The 14,140-nt window shown below is 29.8% G+C and overlaps 1 protein-coding gene across 2 annotated transcripts in view; it reads left to right on the forward strand.

Annotated features, from left to right (window-relative positions):
* Positions 1–12,687: 12,687 nt before the first annotated feature.
* Positions 12,688–14,140, forward strand: part of LOC141451239 (scavenger receptor class B member 1-like) — a 68,406-nt gene continuing 66,953 nt past the window's right edge. Inside the window, exon 1 of one of the 2 annotated variants that reach the window (XM_074122473.1) lies at positions 12,688–12,804. The gene's annotated coding sequence lies outside the window, so the exon portion shown is untranslated. The remainder of the gene's footprint in view (positions 12,805–14,140) is intronic. The other variant, XM_074122469.1, reaches the window with a different exon arrangement.

A 14,140-nucleotide genomic window follows, 5' to 3' on the forward strand; every position in this document is an offset into this window, starting at 1 on the left:
GAAATTTTTAGGCACATATTTTACTCACTTCTAAAAAAATTGTAACATATATGACCATAAATTATACTTTAAAGGAAGAACTACCCATCCATCTCTCCCTGAAGTGTCCTTAACCTTTCCCGAAAAAAAATTATGCATTAATAGTTTTAGATCAACATGAGTATTATAAATTTACAAAATTAGTTAAAATCGTTGAAGCTAAGTTTCAGAACATTTCATAAGAGTTGAAATTTACTTAGTGAAGTGCAACCAGTCAAATCAAATCAAATGTAGAGATGTAGAGAAATTTGTTTATATATGAGACCAACTCGGAATATAAAATTTCTGCTTCCCATGAATCATTTTATTGAAATATCTTGTAAAACATACCACCACACACCATTTTGTAACCATTTTTTCGGACTTAGTACAGATAAAGGAATTTCAGTGAGGATAGAAGAGTCTCTGTACGTATATTCCCAGTTATTTAAAAAATCTGTCATTATCGCATTAATTTTCTTTGCAACTAAGAGAGAATAAAAAGTGATTACGCCAACCTCTAAAACTTTGAAGTGTTAAATATACCATTTTTGTTGTTGTACAACCTTTAAAAAAAGACTAAAGACAATAATGTAATGTTTACAAACTGAACAATGCTAACTCTAATATTGCAATGTACATAATCAGATTACATTTAAAATGCTACAAGAACAATGAAGTTAAGTATATAACTTTATGATTCAAGGGTAATTATTCTTCAGACTAATCCTTAACATAATATGGATGTGTAACGTATATTGTCATATAACTAGGGCTTTTGAAATCAAGGTTCTTCTTTGACTGTGTCTTCACTTCAAGGATTCACTTTTACTACTCTCATCACAGTAAATGATCAAACGGTTTATTACTTCAATATTTTCAATTTTGAGTTTTAAGAAAAATATCTGCTTTACATTATGTTGTACCTGAATTATGTCGTAAGAATAGAAGTAGATTAAAAACGGAATCGTTATAAGAGCAACCAGGATGTAAGGGCTAAGTAAGGACTATCAGAGATCTCTATAAAGGACTTGCATAATTATATTATGTGAGATGAAATGAGCTTAGTGATTAGAGCATTGGATTCCCATGTGAGTATCCCGGATTCAAAACTAGCTTTCTGTCTTTTCTCAGCCTTTCACTCTTATTTATCGCATCGTTTGATGGGAGATCTTTTGGTTTATTGATTCCTTTAAAATGTTTTCATATTAAGGTTCATCAATATTTCATATTAAGGTTTTTATTTTTCCATGGACCAGTGAGTTAGCATTCCTAATTAGAAAGATAAAGATAGATTATAAAACGCGTGAATCATATTTTAAACTATTATACTTTTGCAATAGAGCAAGGAATAGTGACTTAATTATTCGTTTTAAGCACTTTTTTTTAAAAGAAAAAGTTGAGATAGTCAAATGTAGGAAATACAAATTAATTGAATATACATTTAGTTATAAAAAAAAATATGTCATTGTTCGATATCACACTTCCTAAAAAATAAATTAAATAATTTTAAATATGACATATTTATTTAATTAACAATATTACAGATAAATCCTGACGTAATACTTTTACGGAAATGCATTTAGTGCAATATTTCAACCGCAACTTCTTCGGCTTATAACTAAGATTATTTAATATCTCGGATTCTTGTATTTATAAAAACTTACCTAACGATAAATAATATAATAATTTCAATGTTTGCCGAAACATGTTAAATCTAGAGTCATAACTAACATTGCTAATAACTGGTTTTAGAAAATACTTATTTAAAAAAAAAGTATTTACTGAAAAATTTATATAGCTAAAATTGGCATCTAGTAAATGCGATGAAAGGAAAAGATGAGTACAAGAGTGGAGCAGTTGTCCTCTGACAAATCTCAAGAAAATTACATATACTGAGGAATGAGCAATATGCAAGTGATAGTGAATGAGATGAACGTGTTTACAAGTTTGTAATTTGCTTGCATTCCACCTCATTTGTGCTTCTATTCTAACTTTATTTTTATTTGTAACATATGTATATGCTTCCTTAAATGGAGTTTTAATGAAACACCTAAGCAAAAAAGAAGAAGAAAAAATAACTAAATATTAACTTTAAGAAACTATAAGCCTAAGAATATTACAGGGTGCATTAAAATTATAATCATAAATTTTTATGCCTTAAATAATAATAATAATTTTTAAAGAGGTAGTTTTAAAGTCATATACATACCTATTCTAGTCGAATAGGAAATAAATCTTAATAGAATGCAAATTAGTTTTGTAATTTTTTTTTTTAAACCTGACTTTGGAAAAAAATAACGCATATCTTCTAAGACATAAGCTTTTTGTTTTTGTTTTGATTAAACCAATAACAGAGGATAATCTATTATGAATGGCCTAGATTAGTGTCCTCCGACTCAAAAAAGATAGGCCACATTGGATAGGTCAGAATTTCTTTTCAAAATCAATAAACTACTTCGATATCAATAGATTAATGTGTCAGTCAGATTCAAAAATGCCAAATCGGAAAGGAAAATATGAACTTAGTTTTATTTTTGTATTATTTATTTCTGTTTTATGGTGCCTACAGTTTGGGCATCTTTTTTGATCATCAAAAAAATGCTGTTGTAGCTCACAGTACTGTTTTTATTTAATAATTTAAGATTAATCTATATAAACGTCCATTCAACGGAAAATATCTCAAAATAACTTAATGTAACCAACCAAATCCTAGCTTTGAGAACTACAAGTTCAATTATCAATAAATTTTTATTAATTATTTATTCTTTGTTTATGGAGAGTTATTTATGATTCTCATTTCGAATATGGGAACAGAAAAATCTTTTAAAAAAATAGTGTTTTTAGAATGCAGTTCAAAACGAAATTTTAAGATGAAATAAAAGTTAAAAAGTTTTCTGAATAAAGAATATATCTTTGTGTGAGATTGTAGACATTATTAAATACTAGATATATTCAATTAACTCTCTCTCCAAAATTATGATTACAATTTTGTAACTGTGACATAATACTATTAGGAAGAAGAATGCCCAAAACCTACTGGCAAAACTTAGAAATGGAAATAACATAATGCTGCAACAGTGCAGGTTTTTGGTTCGGAGTTTACACTTCATATAAATATTTTGAGGGCCAAAAAATAATAATAATAGTAAAAAAGATCTGAATTACTGGAAAAAAAATTGCTTAAAGTATGTTTTACCATCGGCCCTGATAATATGCTTACCGTCTACAGCTGCCAACTGCATTTTAATGAATCCATTTTAAACATTTTGTTACTTTCTAGAAAGCCATTGGCATGATTTTCTTTAATATTGGAAATTTTTTTGCAATCGTGTAGACCTATAACTTTTTTTTAACATTACTCAAGCAACGTTTATGTAAAAAGAAGTTGAGCTCAGCCACCCAAAAATAAAAATTGTATAATCATAACTCTAGTTTTCCACTTCACTTATAACATTATTCACTTTAGAGACTCCTCAAAACTGTGCTCTGTTATCAAAGGGTGCTGCCATAAGATCTTTTAGCTCTCAATGTTTTGGCTAGATTTCCCTCAACCTGCCTATTTAGGCAGGAATAAGATCAATATGGTCAATATCGTTTAAGAGACATCTTAAGATCTGAAGCACTTTTTTTATCATGATCACGCAGAAAGCAATTTTTGTTAGGTCTCAGCTTTACTTAAAGTATATTGATTTTATTGAAGCCTCTAACAAACTGTTACGCCTGATTTCCAATACTATGATTTTATTACAATTGTAATATTGAAGTTAACTATATTTTTAGTACAAGGACTAAGCTTCAAGTAAAATTTTGTAAATTGTGGTTCTAAGAGGAAGTTTTGCAATTGTTTACAACCAATTTTTCTGAAAGCTATTTAATTTCTTTGTAACTCTCTTTTCGTTTATTTTACGAATTAATGTAATAAATAAGCTTTAATACAAACAGCTAAAAACGGAATAAACACTTGAAGTTTAATTAAAAACATAAGGAAATAAATGCTGATTATTATTATTTTTGTAAACTTTCTACCAGAAATCCAGCAATCGTTACTTAGCATAGAAGTAAAGCTATGAGAACGTAGGCACTTTGTTTATTTGATTTTGTAACCTGAAATTAGTTCGTACGTGTAATGGCTGGAACAAACCAGACTATATTTATTATACTTGTGTATATACAGACTAATTTATTGTTTTAGGAAAGTCAAGTAATACACATTCTCTGCGATGAATACAGATTAAGTTACACATTGCCTGGCATACAGCACATATTAGACATACTATATAATATAAATAAATTTAAAATGTATTTTTCTAGAGCCTATGATTATGATAAGAGATTATGATTTTGATTAATCATTACATTGCCACTAAAATGTTTAAAACTTCAAGGGAAGTTAGAAAAAAAAAATCCTAAATTACAGGAAGTGTTTTATAATACTTCCAGCAAACTTTTCCTCCTAAAATTAACAGCGTTCTTCAATTAAACAGCTTAAGTCATTAAAACTATCTTCAAAATAGTAAATGAGATTATTATACAAACTTTTTAAAACCAAATGATTTGTAGTTTTAATAATTTTGTAAAACCTAAAAAAAAATTAATATTTCATCAATTAATGCAATAACATTTCAAGAGTCATCCTTACAAATGTCATTCTAATACCAATCTGAGCAATAACTTAAGCCTCCAATAGCCTTACCAACGAACTGATTATCTATGCATATGTGGTATTATGTAATTCCAACAAAAATGTTAAATTCAATTTAAGCTTTACTTTTTATTAATTTTCATTCTGAAATTTTAAGCTAATTGATAGTCTATATTATTACACAAGCTTTCAGCTCTTATCGTTTACATCAAAAGAGAAAATAAATAGAAAAAGCTAGTAGCCTTGAAAATGGATAGCTTCTAGATACTTTGTTATCAAAAATAATGATTATGTTTTATTTTACCATAAAGAAAATTCAATTGCAGTTTCACATACGAAAAACATTTTAAAGCATGGAAAACCGTAGCAATTTAGGACAAAGATTGTTAATAAGCTGTTTATAAATTAAATTTTTAGTTTCTAGACTGTAACGTTTTCTCTCAGTTTTCTCCTTACAATGACATCATACCTATACGCCAAATGCTGCACAGATATGCGAAACATTGTTCCCAAGGTCCGAATTCCCGATTCAAAGCTCACTTTATGGAATGAAGTGTTAAAGATAATGATGCAAGCCTTTGTGCTAATCTTTCCTCACTGAGATTCTTAGCAGCCCACACTAGGAAGTATCCATACGACGAAATCGCCACTTGGCGTGGTGCTACCAGCATCTATTACACGTTTATTGCCCAGCAAACAACATCTTCGTCAGCTGCCATAGCGACTAACAAAGAAATATATGTATTTATCATAATTTTATTTACAATTAAAAACAATTTATAGGGTTCTTTACTGAGAAATTCATTAGCGTACATATTTTTATGGAAAACGCATTAACAGATTTTTATGATGTATCTGTAATAAAACACTGATTACTACAAAGATATGGCGCTAACCGATTAGATCATATTAATAAAGTTGGCCATAAATCTTCTTATTAAATGTTCATATCCATATTTAAATCCTGAAGCATAGCAATGAATGCAAAACAGATGACTTTATAGTCTTCAGTTTTTTCTACTTAATTTAATTAAAGTATTTTACTGGTTTTATCCAATAAAATAAAACGTTTGTCAAAAATCTTATATTATTATTTGAGACTGGTGTCTAAATGTGTTGATAGAGAAAGTTGTGTATTGCAGCTCCAGGACTCCACCCGCTCAATCAAGTAACCGATGACCCTAGACTCAACAACCAACTCAGCTACCTTGTCACAACTACTATCTATCTTTACCACGCCTTCTTCTTTATTAGTTACTCCGAAAACTTAACAGTTTCTTTGGGACATATTAATTCTTAAATTTTGTTTCTTCTTTAAATATCAATGATTCTAAGTAACGCACTTTAAATTCTTATTGAAGCTTTAATTTATTTTTTAAAAAATTGGTGACTAAGAACTATGTTCTTGCTCTCTTTAATAATAATAATAATCAAAATAATAATATATTTTTTTTTATGGAGGGGAAAAATGCAATTTTTGCTAAACAAATTCTCCTTGCTGTAACTTGGTCCTAGGCTCCACCTTGCTTTGTTGAACAAAGTGTTGATTGACTTTTGAAGGTCCCTGGAAATGTATTCTTGAACTTGAGCTTCTTTTGACGTGCCGTCAAATTAATGAATTGAAGTCAGTGGTAGATTATTGTTTTTTGGTAGTGTGCCCTTCAATAATTAGTCTACCTTGGCTTGCCCTAGACCTTTCATCCTTCAATAAACAATTCTAGGGGTTATGTTCTATTACCTATTTATTTAAAGACGTACCCAACGATGGGAAACACTATTAAGATAAATTTGCATCAATCAATGGAATTCCAAGACTAATCAATGTACTTCTACTAAAATTGTCTGGAAATTCTAGTTTATTTTCTAAGAAGTACTTGACAAATGGAAAGATTAGTCCTTCACCTAACATTATAGTACAAACATTAATAATGAAATTATTAAATGACAAATCTTTTTTAAAAAAATGACATTCTGAAGAAAAGTAGGTTTTTAAAACAAAGATTGAAAGTGCTCCACCTTGAAATATACAATCCGTAGCTCACATAATTAATATTTCTACATTGTTAAGATTAATCTGCTTAACCAATCTGTGTTTAGTTTTATTAACTTGTGATGGCTTTTTAATTTTGTTTCACCGAAAGTAGTTATAGTAAAATCAAAATGTTGGTATGAAGAATCAACAATAATAACTTCTAACGAAACTGAAAGAGAAAGTAAAAATAGTTATCCATTAAAGAATAAAAATTGTTATATAATAATTATTTTAGATGAAATACAGTTCTTAGGCGCCACTTTAGCCGACAAGTGGGTTCGTTTCCCGATTTTGGCCCTGGATTTTATTTAAAAGAATGATAAAGGAAATATATTTCGTTTAGTATACGACACCTGATTAGTGGGTGGGCTGAAATCCAACCTGAAAAAAATAAATTTTATATCATTCTTCGAGAACCTATTGTTGTACCTATTGTGGACTTTTCTTACACAATCGATTAGAATGGAATATATATTTTTTTAAATAAAATAAGTTATTAGTTGAAATTAAAGAAAATAACCAGAATGTGTTAATTTTTCAATTAAATAACAGATAATATTATTCATTTATTGTTTTTTAAATATAATAGACCCAAAGTAAGCTGCACTCTGGAGGGGAATACCCAAAACTCATTTAGCCCAATCTGGGTTAAAAGAAAGCTTTATATTATTTGAAGGAGATAACTTACAAACTTATAAATCTGATTTTAATGAAAAAAACTTGAATTTTAACGTTTTTTTTTAAAGTAATTTTGTTATTGAATTTTATTTTCACGTTGAGCTACTAAGAATTTTGGTAACTATGAATTACTATAGCTGCAGTTAATCTCAGTTTGTTGTTTAAGTGAAAGTTTCCATCGTTAGTTAACAATTTTAGAGAGAGGTTTATATCTACTGTTCACTACTTTTTGTTATAAGCCTTTATGCAAGTTGCCGGTTTGTTGTTTGTCCATGAAGAGTTCTACTTTTTTTTATAGTAGAAAAATGAGGGCTAATTAAGTAATCAGGTGGAAGGATTGTTTATCTTAGGATGAATATATCACATTTGCTTTCATTTATTTTGTCTCTCAATTTTTTAAGCCAAAGCCTAATGGATTTTTATATGAGATTAAACGGTGTGATAATAAGTGGGCAAAGGATTAATATATGAGGAATGGAGATTAAGAGAACGATAAGAAAATATAAACGGTGAAAATTGTGTAAAGATAAGGATTTAGACCTAGATCTGGTTAACTCCTGCAGGATTTGGTAATCTGTCGAGGAGGTAATTATACAAATGAGGCCGGAAAAGTGAGGATAAGATACTCTTTGAGTTGAACAAAAACCCCAAATGCCAGGCGCAAATGGAGATATAGTGAATAACTTCCAGACAATAGATTCTTTTTAAAAGGAATAGTTTCTCTTGGGAAAGAAGGGTATTTTAGATCAAAATTATATTCAATTTATATTCAATGCAGATTTTAAACAATGCAATGCTACCATTATTTTTGTTCTTTTTTTTTTAATTTAAATAAAATGCGTTTATTTTTAGAAAAATTTCCTTCAAATATCTCTGATTCTGGGAACAGTTTTATTTTATGTTTATGTTTTTGTTGGCATCAGCTTTTGCTTTCTAGCCTGCAACATTCACTTGTATCTTGTGTACTCACTAATACGAATAATATTATGTAACACTCCTTCATTTATCTAAGAACCTGCTATTTACATCTACTCATCCTAAACCTATTTACAACATGCTGGAGAAAGTACACTTCGTCTTTTTTTAGCCCCACTGAGAATTATTCGCTATTTAATTAATCATAAATCAATAAAATAGAAGACACTTTTTTTAGAACAATAATCAGTCAGATTCTGCATAATATACAATAAAAACTGTTAACAATTATTAACCGCATTTCAAGAAAGTCGTCGATTTTATTATTTGTGATCAGGATTTTGTAAGTAACTCTAAATTTGGCATAGTTTCCACAATTCCAGTTAAGGAAGTAGGTGAATATAAAAAAAAGACATCATAATAATATTTTTCTTTCCAAAATTGCATCGTCAGTCATTATGTTGAACATAATTTAGTTTTGTAATATGTTGAAGGTTTTATAATCATTAACATCGCATTTGATTTACGTATCATTTAACCTCTCATGTTGTCATTCATGGGTTACCGAGTTTAATACATTAACCACTTCAATAAATATTGGTTACTAGATCTAGGAATTCTGTTCCCTTGGCCCATAATTTTTGCAATATATGTTAGTGGTTAACAGATATATTACACTGAGTCCTCGTGATCACTACACACGAAGGACAATTTTATATCGTCCTAATATTATCTGGTGCTTTTTTAAAAAAGAATAATAGTAATATTATTAAATTTCTACCAAAACCGGTCAGAAACACCACCATATTCATTTCATAATTAGGTGGAATAGAGTAATGAATGAATGGCATTGACTTCTTAGGTTACTGGTAGCAATGTTTGATAAAATAAATAAATGACAACACAAAAAAGAGAGATAACCTTGTTATTTGTTTACCGGAATTAGTGTTCTTGATGTAGCTTAGGGCCATTTAAATTAAGTGATTCCGGAAGGAAGAAACGCTATAAAGATAAACTTCATATTTTATAAATGATTAATTTGTACAAGATCATAAATCATGCCAGCACCATCTCAGTCAACGGTTAGGATTGTCAGGATGAATCAAAGAAGGAAAACTGGATACTAAGTGGATCCGCGAAGTGCGGAAGAGTGAAATTTCTGGAAAGTGTTAGTTTTAAAATAAATAGTTATTTATTTAACAAGTGTGGAAAGTAGTACTTTTCCTCACGCGAGGCAGGGTTTGCACGCACGAGCGAGCGAAGCGAGGCGAATATTATATTTTTTCTGCAACCATTTATTAACTAATAAAATTAAAAATTTCATTTTTACAGTCTACAAAAAGTAATTTATTTATTATAAACATTTATTGTTATATTACAATTATTTACATTACTTACGTATTCACATTACTTATTACATTTTCTGCTGTTTCTTTTATTGATGGAGGAGTGTTTTCTAAACAGGCATCACTAGAATCCATTTTAAATTTCTATAAGGTAACACTATAACCTTTTTAACTGTTATAATTAAAAATATCTAATTATTTATTAAAGTATTATTTTTATTTCTATATTCCTTTCAATTTTTATTTTATTTTTTAATATTCGTTTTTTAATTATTTAGTTACGTTAAATAAGCTTATTAAAGTTTTACAGAAAATATTTATGTTAATAACAAAACTTCTTATATCAAGGAAGCACAATAAAGTTTTTCCACACACAAGTGCGGAAAGTGACACTAATGGGTATTTCCCCCCACTAGTGTGGGAAGTTGGGCATTACACAGCTGATTTTAATTGAGTAATGAGAACTTCCCTACATGGTTGCAGAAAAAGGTACTTTTTTTTTATCTTTGTAAAAGATTCAGTAATAGACATAGTATGGAGCGCTATGCAGTATAGAATTATTGAATGTTGTGTTTAGGGTCGGTAGAAGTTGGAATGCATGATTGAAACCCAATTAGATTCCGATACCGCATTGTTCGAGCCAAGGTTTATTTTACTGAATACATTTTACCACTCTAAAAAATCTGCTCCTAAAGTTATATACCTTACGCCATCAGTGTTCTAGTGTGGATTTTTTATGCGCTTTCGTCCAAGACTGCATAATGGGCGTTCAACTTTCTGTTCAGCGACACATGTGTCCGCCTGTCAAGGAGTTATTTAAAATTATTTAAGGCGAGTCAACAAGTTATTGGCCACGCAGCTTTTTTCAGTGCACTGCCGGCCTCCAGACAGAGTTCTCTCGTTACAGACAACACTGTCCATCATTGGACAGTAAGCTGTAAGAAGCTCCTAGGAAGAGAAAAATCTAAGGGTCAGCAGCTGGATTGCTCCTCGGGGAATCCAATACGATAACCGCATAGCTAATCCCTTTTAACCCTCTTCTTGGGAATTTAAATGTTGTAGTAAGAAGTGTGTTGATTAAGCTGGGTCTGAATGAAGAGCGAGTATATCAATGTCGTCTGCACCTGTGAAGATAGCGGTATTCATGTGAATTGGAAGATATGAAATGAATGTTCTGAACAAAATGGGACGAAAAACACTTCTCTGAGAAGCGACACAACTGTCGCGACAATTTTTAAGTGTTTTTAAGTGGCTATTAATTGGGCTACGTTAAGTTTTTTTTTTACACTACTTTTTCTTAAAAGCGGTTTAGCAATGCTCCATGGATAGACGTCCATGCATCATTAAGAACATAAGATTAAGCCCAAACAATAGCAACATTTTGTAGTTTTCATTCAAACTATACAAATCGCAACATTTTTATTTTTTTACACGCACATATTACTCATATTTAAGATTAATGCAAAAACATTTAAAGCAATTCTTTATGAAAATAAGTAAGTATGAAACTAAATTTATAAAGAGCAAATATGTCAATTTTATTATAATTTAAGAAAAAGAGAGATATTGTCCTTCATTATATTGCAGCGAAAAAAGGTCAAAAAATGCTCTTACAACTGGCATTAGTAGGTATATGGATGCGAGGTCGTACCTAATCCTTTATCATGTCAAACAATCTTTACATTTCTATATTATATCCTCCACAAGAGCACGAATTCCTCCATAGTAGCAATAAAAGCAAAGATGTGTAAGTGAAAGCAAAGGAAACTTCCTTTTTAGGTTAAAGTTTTATTGGTATCAACAAGGCCTCTTTCAATTGGACCCTTCCATGTTAAAGAAATATTATTCCACGATATGTTATAAATCAATGCGAAGTACTTTTATGGAGTTCATTATTTAATTGTCATTTTAGATTCAACGTTTCGCAATGAAAAATTAAGGTAATATTAATAGTTTTATTGAAGGAATATTGATAATTTTGCAGCTTCATTGATAGAATTTGGATGGAATCCTTTTTTTCTCTATCTTTAACTTTTCTGAGTGATGCTCATCACTTCTGGGATAGAAACATTTAAATTGCGACGTGAAGGCACTATTCTTGTCCTTTGATGAAGAAGTCAACACTTGAGGTCGGCATGGAAGATAAACAATGCACTTCTGACTTGAAGCTTGAACTTACGTGCAACTGTTATCTTAAATTGCAATAAAGTTTACTTAAATTGCAACTGGATATTTTTAGAAAAAATATCTATCATAGTTTAAACCATTATTTGTTTAATAGTAGTTAATTAAGAAAACCAGGGAATATATTTATTGCACAAAAACCAAATACTATATTTCTTAAAAGAAGAGAATCACAAATGACATCGTCTTTTTAAAAGACCATTAGACCACAGATCACGACTTTCGCTAGAAAATATTTGAATAATGTGCATTTCAGTTCTCAAACCCACATATTGCATAAACTTGAACTTTGCAATACAACCAAACGATCGTGTTTAAAACGTATTTAATTTCTACAATTAAAAAATCCGTAAAACAAAATAAGACATTAAAATCCCTTTCCTTTATGTTACTATAAAAAAAAAAGCATTAAGGAAATCTTTCGAACCTTTATGCTGTCAACACAGATCTCTAGTAGGTCGCCTTTCATTCCATAGACTCCATGATAATTATCTTGGACGTCTTCGACGGATGTGGCCTTTCTATCTCTTAAGAAGTTAAAATATGGTTCCTCACTACGGTTTCTGTATGACATTTGTTCCAATATTTTGTACTCTACTAAAAGTATTAAGTCAGTAAAGATGTCGTTTATATATATATATATAAACGAATATAAAGAATATAAAGGGTTAAAAGTAGATCACTAATTTAATTCCTCCCAATTAATAAAAGTGTTTTGTATTCATAAAATAAATAATTACAATAAACATAAATGCATTTACAGCAATTCTAGCGTAATGAAAGACGCTACTTTAGCAGAGGGGTGCGAACAACTTTTACGAAACTTCCAGATGGACAGAGAAGGGAGTGAGGGAACCTTACGTTACATAGTGGAGGACGTAATTCTACGACCGTCACCTTTTTCTTACCACAGTTCAATAGTAAACACGCGTGCTGCGGATACGTATCTTATAAGCATTATAATTAATAAAAGGATCTATAAGAGAGTAAGTAATTTTCATTATTATGCATTTATTAAATCGCATTTATGTTTGATGTTTAAAATTATCAAATAACAAACAAGGGATTCTTCTAATTTTTTTTTTTTAAGGAAAGAGATAAAATTAAATATTTTAATTAAAGAAACTTTAATGCCGCAATAAGAAATGAGTTTTTTAACTCCCTTTAACAAATGTTCCTTAAGTGAGTCGTTGAATTTAAATAACCTTTTTATCACCTTATCAAACTCTACAAGCGCTTTTAAAAGACAGAATTGTAACGTATTCTTGACAAAATCTCAAAAGTTTAAGTGAAATGAAACTAATTGCCAGAATTTTTTTTTACAACTGATGTGTTGTAATCTGCAATAAATTCTATCGTAAATGTTATTGTTTATCTTTTTTTAAGAAAGTTCTTCCTGATCAATGAAGTAAGACAACCTGTGCCGGTAAAGGATAGTTACTCTTGAACGGGTCCATTTTGTAGAAACATTTTAAAATAGTTTATTCAATTAACTTTATTGATTCTCAATTTATACAATTTTCTTCAAAATATTTAAGAAATTTAAATAAAAATTGGAAAAGAAATCTACGATCTTAAAGACGCTCGTTCAGTTACCATTTTCTTCTTTAAAGGAAATATGAAGGAAGTACAATTTTCCGAAATTATTATTTTGGAAATTGACGTTTCGTGATTTTTTTTTTTTTTTATCACAAACTAATAAAAATGATAATAAAACATCAGTAGTGATATCCAGTTGACGAACTACTAATTTTATCTAGTCCCACGAAATGAATTCGCAACCTAGTAAGATTTTGCCAGAGTTCTGTAAAGTAACGTTTGCATGTCACTTTTTTTTTCTTTTTTTTTTTTACAAAAAACATGCAACGCTGCAAAATCTGTTGATGGCCTTCATGAAATTCCATCAATTCTGGCAGAATGTGCTAGTGTGGAGGAATCTTGTAACAGCGATCTTCTGCAGGAACTTTATCAGATGATCATGCTCTTTTGGCAGCATTTAAAATCTATTTTCGGATAAAACGTTTTCTCACAGAATTTTTCGGCAGACATGTTGAAAAAATGCGTGCAAATACATATTTATGGTTACACGCATTCAAGTTGTATATGAAATAATCCGATCAGAATGGAGAAAATGGATGTATTCTCTTCTCTTGCCAGCTTTTTTGTCCATTCACTGCCAAAATATAACGCTGCGCTTGGAACCACTATAGCGTCTTACAATTTAATCATAAGTTTGGGATTATACTTATTGAAGATAGCTCTTCTTTCAACCACGCATATGTTACTGATTATATTGCTCCTGAACTTTAATATTTAAACGTA

This window comes from Rhodnius prolixus, unplaced genomic scaffold (genome assembly GCF_049639745.1).
Source record: "Rhodnius prolixus isolate KJV_2025 unplaced genomic scaffold, Rpr scaffold_8, whole genome shotgun sequence".
Taxonomy (NCBI): Eukaryota; Metazoa; Arthropoda; class Insecta; order Hemiptera; family Reduviidae; genus Rhodnius; species Rhodnius prolixus.